A 7,108-nucleotide genomic window follows, 5' to 3' on the forward strand; every position below is an offset into this window, starting at 1 on the left:
TTGGTAAGCTTTTGAGGATGTAAGAATCGCAGCTCTCCGCATGCACTTTTATGGTATTTTTTTTAATACATGTGGCCACTCAAAGCACTGCTTTTTTTTTTTTTTTTTTTTCTGATGGTGACACTTGCAGTAGCCGCCAATTATTTTTTTTCCCCCCCCCCTTCTCTTTCTCCCCCCCTTATCCTGAGCTAGGAAAGGGAGAGCCCAAATTAGTTGCTAGACTCAACAGCTCCAGTGTTTAGCAATGGGCACCACTGACTTTCTCCTCTGCTGTGTTCATGTGTCTTATTCTGCTTTACGTCTAAAGTTCATGAATGTAAGAGACTACTGTCACGTCATCCGCACACATTGTGTATTGTATGCACATCTTTTCAGAAGAATTTACATTTGTAATAGTCTTTTTGCAGCCCTTTTGGATATACCATTTTATAAACTACTTGAATGCAATCTTCCTTGAGTAGTTGCTGCATAAATAAATCGACAGAACGAGTAGCCTAGTTTTTAAGAATATCTCTTGCAGACTTGTGTGAGCTATTTGGGGAATGTTGTCTTGCCTGTTTTTTGAAGTTGGCTGTACTTTATATAGCTTATGTATGTAATATTTTACAAAATGACAGTCCCTTTTTACACCCCTCACATGTTCCTATTTGCCCAACAAACATATTGTTCATGTGTGACATGATCAAAGTTCTGTGTGTTGCCATTTTGGCCTGTAACACTTGTAATTGCAGACATTTTCAGGACCAATTAAACATGGGAAGAGCCTACAGAGTTGTGTTTTTATTTTTTTTGTTAACTTGGTGTAATTAAGAGGGAAAATGTGCCTGTATGTAGTGGGTTCAAGGAAAGCAAGTCTGGATAAATCTTGCCTGGAACTAGGCACTCACTTTAACCACTTGCCTACAAGGCACTTTCGCCCCCTTCATGCCCAGGCCAGCTTTTAGCGCTGTCGCACTTTGAATGATAATTGCGTGGTCATGCTACGTGTATCAGTTTCGTCATACAAAAGGAGATTTCTTTTGGTGGTATTTAATAATTGCTGGGTGTTTTTATTTAAAAAAAAAAAAAAAGTTTGAAAATTTTGAATGGGGTGTTTTTTTTTTTTTTTCTTTCCCCTCTATTTACAAAATTCACAGACAAACCAAGTTAATTTTTATTTTATTTTTCTCCTTCACCGATGTGCGCTGATGGCATCACTAATGGCCACTGATTACATGTCTGGATCTCCCATGCGAGGAGATGCCAGTAAGCGGCCCTTGGTGTGAGGCGAGGAGAGCCGCTTACTGGTATCTCCGTGTTTACAGAACGTGAGCCACACTGCCCCTCTGTCATTTGATGCTGGGCGGGAAACTGTTAAAAACCCCTAGGAGCTAGCACCACACAGCCTGTGTATGACTTTAGAGGTATTTGGTGCACACTGAAAAGGCAATTTTGCACAGTGCATTTAGCTGAATGTCAAGTTGAATAAAGTAAACAAAAAACGCTGCAATGTGTTTAACTTGTCACACACACACACGTAGGTATGCTATATATGTGCCTTGAGGCTCCTTTCACTAAAGGGTCCAGTAAAGTCTTGCCTTTCCATTTTTCAGGTGGACCTGACCTTCCCTTCTCCTCCTTTTATGGGCAGTGCCATGTAAACAGTTTGTTTACACCTACTCCGATCTGGCGAAACCACTGAGGGGGATCCATTCTTGTTTGGCTGAATTGGATCATAGGGCAGTTGGGTGTAAATAGCTAGCTGGTCTGTTTACATCCGACTGACCATAGAGCAGAGCATGCTTTGCCTGCTCTCCATAAGCGGGGAAGACTTGGATCGGTCATCAGTGGACAGATCCCCTGCTCTTGCAAATCTGCAATTTTTATCTGTGAGAAGTCTGTGCTAAATCTGAAAAAAAAGGGGGGGGGGGGACACAAACTAAGCAAATAAAATACAGAAACAACATCCCAGCAGTTTGCAAAGAGACTGATAGAAGTCCATTATCTTTATGTTTTTAGTATGGCAGCACCCCAGATGATTAGAGTGCAATACAAGCTTGCATCTAATAAATTTAGTCTTGGGTTATCCAAAAAGTATGATGTGTGAATCAGTAGTTGTCATTCATTGAACTTCTCACTTAAATCAAATGGTGGGGTGCTGAACTTCCAAGTTTCTAGGGTTACAACTCGTCTGAACACAAGTAAAGTGATGTCAGTGTGCAGAAGCTCCACCTTTAAATGTTTTTGTATAAACCAAAGCACTCAGAAGCTATTGGTGCTGATGTACAAGGAAATCTTTTTAACCATACGAAAGGAATATATCCCTCCCCCTCGGGGAGTGATTACACTAAATTACTCGCCATGTATGGAGTGGTATTGCATTAATCAGCCAATAAGTCCATGTTAAAAAAAAAAAAAAAAAAGTCAGTCACTGGTTCTATGCTTTGCTCCTCACTCACTCACTGGAGCGCTGGGCTGAGGAGGGGACGGGACCTGCTGGCTCAGGCTCTCGGCAGTGCACTGAGAGGCTGAGCCCACTGCCGGTCAGGGATCCGGGTGGCCTGACTTTTTAAAAGCTTCATTGCAATGTACATAAATCTTAGTTCCCCGATGGGAATTTTGTATCTGAAAAAACTGTTTACAACAGTTTAAAATTTGTAAAGGTTCTAAAGAAAGTTTCCCATTTCCCCCCTCCCCCTATCGTAATAATAAGGCCCCTTTCACACATGCGGACCGTATGTCCGCTTTTTCATCCATCAGTTTACGGATGAAAAAGGGACATACTTTGATCCCTATGAGATAGCGGGTGTCAGTGGATGAACATCCGCTGACACCCAATCTCATCTGTGTCTGCAATCCTCCGATTCTGCAGATGGAGGAAAACCCTATTTTTCCATCTGTCTGCAGAGCGGATCGGGTGAACACGGACAGACGGTCCATGTTCATCCGATTCCCCCATAGAGGAGAGTGGTGATCTGACAGGACGGTCTCTGCACAGTGTGCGGGGACCACCCTCTCATCCGCCGGCTCAGCGGACCGATCCCCGCGTAGCAAGCGGAGGTTCGCGGGGCGGATCATCACAGATCCGTCCCGTGTGAAAGGGCCCTAAATGCTTATTTAATATTAGCAAGGAAAGGCGATACCTGGGCGTGGGTATAACGCTGCACACCCCCAATGGTTGTACAAGAAGGAAAATTACCCCGGGGGGCTTTGTGTTGCAGCAAAAAATAATGATAATAGATGTTGTAGAAATATTACAAAGGTTTTATTAGTGTTTTATGCGTCTCATAAAGAACATGTATATTATACTAAAACACAAAAGGTAAATGAATGGTCACAATAAAAACATGTATATATGAATTAGCAGTATATAAGTTAGGCCGCAAGGGCAAACCAGCAAGAGCATGCTTATTTAACCTCTTCCCCACCGCGCCATAGCGAAAATACTGCTACAGCGCGGTGGAGTTATTCCGGGACGACGTCCCTGGGACGTCCTCCCAGAATCCTTCACTCGCGCGCCCCCTGGGGCGCGCTCGCGAAATCATCTGTGAGCGCCGGGTCTAGAAGACCCGGCGCATCACAGATCGCGGTAAATCGCCGCTGATAGTGGCGGTTTACCACGTGATCGCTCTGTCAAATGACGGAGCGATCACTTGTAAACAAACCGGCGTCATGTCATGACGCCGGTTCCTCCCTCTCCTCTCTGTACCGATCGGTACAGTGTGAGAGGAGAGGGGGGAGAGCGGCAGCAGCAGCAGCTGCTGTGGGATGGATCTGTGACACATGCAGTCACAGATCCATCCCTCCCTCCCTGTGCAATACTCTGCAATTAACCCCTCATACTCTGCAATACCCCCTATACTCTGCAATTAACCCCCCATACTCTGCAATTAACCCCCATACTCTGCATTTAACCCCCCATACTCTGCAATAACCCCCCCCCCCATACTCTGCAATAACCCCCCCCCATACTCTGCAATAACCCCCCCCCAATACTCCGCAATACCACCCAATACTCCGCAATACCACCCAATACTCCGCAATACCTGCTAATATGACAGAAACAATTTTTTTTTTTACAGAATTTTCAGTGTTTTTTCTTTTATAGCGCAAAAAATAAAAATCGCAGAGGTGATCAAATACCACCAAAAGAAAGCTCTATTTGTGGGGAAAAAAGGACAAAAATTTCAGATGGGCACAATGTTGTATGACTGAGTAATTGTCATTCAAATTGTGAGAGCACCGAAAGCTGAAAATTGGTCTGGTGAGGAAGGGGGTTTAAGTGCCCAGTGGTCAAGAGGTTAATAAACTCCCTCTCCTCCTATGCTCGAGCAAAGCGCAGTGACGTACAACGGCACTATAAAGGGGAAGTTCCATACGATTGGCGACACCCTTTGGGCTGATTATTCAAATTTCCCTTCTCATAACCTGCTTCTGAGCATGCACGTTTTTTTCCCCGTCGTTAAAGCCTACACACGTCCGTTTCTCACGACGTGAAAAATGACGAGAAAACATAGAGCTTGTTCTAAATTTTTAATGCCCATTTTTCACGTCGAGAAAAATGCTCTGGAGCCTACACACGGCTATTTTTAATGACCAATTAAAAAAATGGCATTTTTCTCGTCATGAAAAACAGTCGTGTATGCGGCATTATTGTTGAATTATGAACACTCATCTTACCTGAGGCAAGTGAGGCCTGCAGTTCTTTAGATGTTGTTCTGGGTTCTTTTATGACCTGGATGAGTCGTCGTCATACACCTGGAGTCATTTTTGTTGGCCGGCCACTCCTGGGAAGGTTCACCACTGTTCCAAGTTCTCTCCATTTTGTGGATAATGGCTCTCCCGTGGTTCACTGGCTTTCCCAAGCCTTATGCCACGTACACACAATCCGAATATTGTACGAAAAATGTCGTCCGAGGAAGAATCGTCCGATAATCGGATCGTTAGTACAGGGCTTCCGTGAGCCGATCATGACAGTTCATCCGATATTATTTTATCGGACACGCACGAAAATTTTCCTCATACGATACCAGATCGTACGATTTTTGTTTGGTCAGTACAGTTGTCATCCATAAATACAACAAAAATACATTACAACACATGACATCACTTCCGATTTTTTTTTCTGTCGTACGAGAATTTTCGTGACTTTAGCAACCTATTCAATTTCTACTTGCGACTAGTAAACGGAAAAAGTTGGACGATCTGTCGTCCGATTTTCGGATCGTGTGTAAGTGGCATTAGAAATTGCTTTGTAACCCTTCTTAGACCGATACATGTACATTACTTTGTTTCTAATCTGTTCTTGATTTTTTTTTTTTTTTTAGATTGTGGCTTTTTGTGATCTGTTAGCGTGCTTCACTTTGTCAGACAGCTTCTATTTATGTGATTTCTTGATTCAACAGGTCTGGCAGTAATCAGGCCAGGGTGTGGCAAGTGAAATTTAAAGCGGAGTTCCAACCACAATTAGCATTTTTTAAATGTATGTCCTTTAATCCTGCGTTTTTATAATATAAATCTGGTCACTTACTATTTTACAATCTCTCGCCGATCCGCATAGATATTCAAAAAAGATAGTTTATAAAACTATATCTACACCGTTGTCATTTTGCTTGTGGGCAATGTGAAGCCTACAAGCACTTACTTCCTGGAAGTCTTGGATGGGGAGTGATAATTGGACAGCGCACTGCATCCTGGGAAATGATGACACACATTTCCCAGGAGCATTAGAGGGAGATGATGTCAGAATCCTAGGTGGATTCAAAGGCAGATTTCGTGGGACCGCATAGCAACCGGCATTTCCAGATGAGTAAAAAAAAAAATTTCTTTTTTTTTTTTCTTTTTTAGTCGTAAGCTACAGTTTAGAGCAAAATAGTTTTTTTGATGGAACCTCCACTTTAACTCAGCTTTCCAAAAAAATGTTGGTTAGTTTGTTCATGATTCAGCATGCGAGAGGGCATCTACTGTTTCCACATAGGGCCAGGCAGCTTTTTTCTCTTAATAAATTAAATAATAATTTAAAAACTGCATCTTGGATTTACTCCGGTTATCTATTTGTAATTACAATTTGTTTGATCTGAATCATTTAAGTGTGATAAATGTGCAAAAAAATCAGAAAGGGGGCAATTTTCTTTTTCACAGCACTATATATAAAAGTTCTTGAGCATAATTTTATGTCCCTTTTTAAAGCTGCGGCCTTTGTGGACATTACAAGGTTTTCTAACATTGATTGCCCTGCCAAGCTGACTCTGAGTACAACGTCCACAGTTCAGAGCTCAGTGGAAAATGCTAAGATTGTCTCCTATCAGGAATTTAACATGTTCAACATTTATGAGAACGTATTAAATCTAAAAGCATGCATGATATTTCTAAGAAGGCAACATGACCTATTTCTTGGAAGCTCCTCCATATAAATTAGGGTGACAAGGTACAGTCCTAAAGTTGTCTTGTGAAAGGAAATATGGAGAAAAGTGCAAATCCCATCTGTGGTACTTATTCAGACAAGTGTATTAAAGGGAAAAAAAAATTGTTTTGGTTTGGAGTGGCAAGGGGTTACAACCTCTGTCATATTTTATTCTAGGTATAAAGGTAAAAAAATAATTTGTTCTCTGCATTAAGGTAAAAAAAAACTTTTGTTAGTACCTCCACAACAGCTTACCCTAAATACTTAAAGCGGGGATTCACCCTAAAATACAACTTTCTACCATGCCATTCAGCATACTAGCGTGAGCTACAGTATGCCTTTATTTATTTTTTTTTGCACCGTACTCACAGTTTAATCGATTAGTTTCGTTTCAGACTCCCCGCGGGGAGTAGGCGTTCCTATGAAGAGGGGAACATGATTGACGGCCGGCTATGGCGCGTCACGCCTTCCGAAAATAGCCGGGGTAGGACTCGGCTGTTTACGGCGCTATACGGCGCCTGTGCACAGACTAGGAGCTGACTGCGCAGGCGCTGTGAAGAGCCAAGTCCTATTTCGGCTATTTTCGGGAAGCGTGACGCTCCATAGCCTGCCGTCAATCATGTTCCCCTCTTCATAGGAACGCCTACTCCCCGCGGGGAGTCTGAAACTTAACTAACGGATTAAACTGTGAGTACAGCTAAAAAATAAAGGCATACTGTAGCTCAC

This window comes from Rana temporaria, chromosome 4 (assembly GCF_905171775.1).
Source record: "Rana temporaria chromosome 4, aRanTem1.1, whole genome shotgun sequence".
NCBI classification, from domain to species: domain Eukaryota; kingdom Metazoa; phylum Chordata; class Amphibia; order Anura; family Ranidae; genus Rana; species Rana temporaria.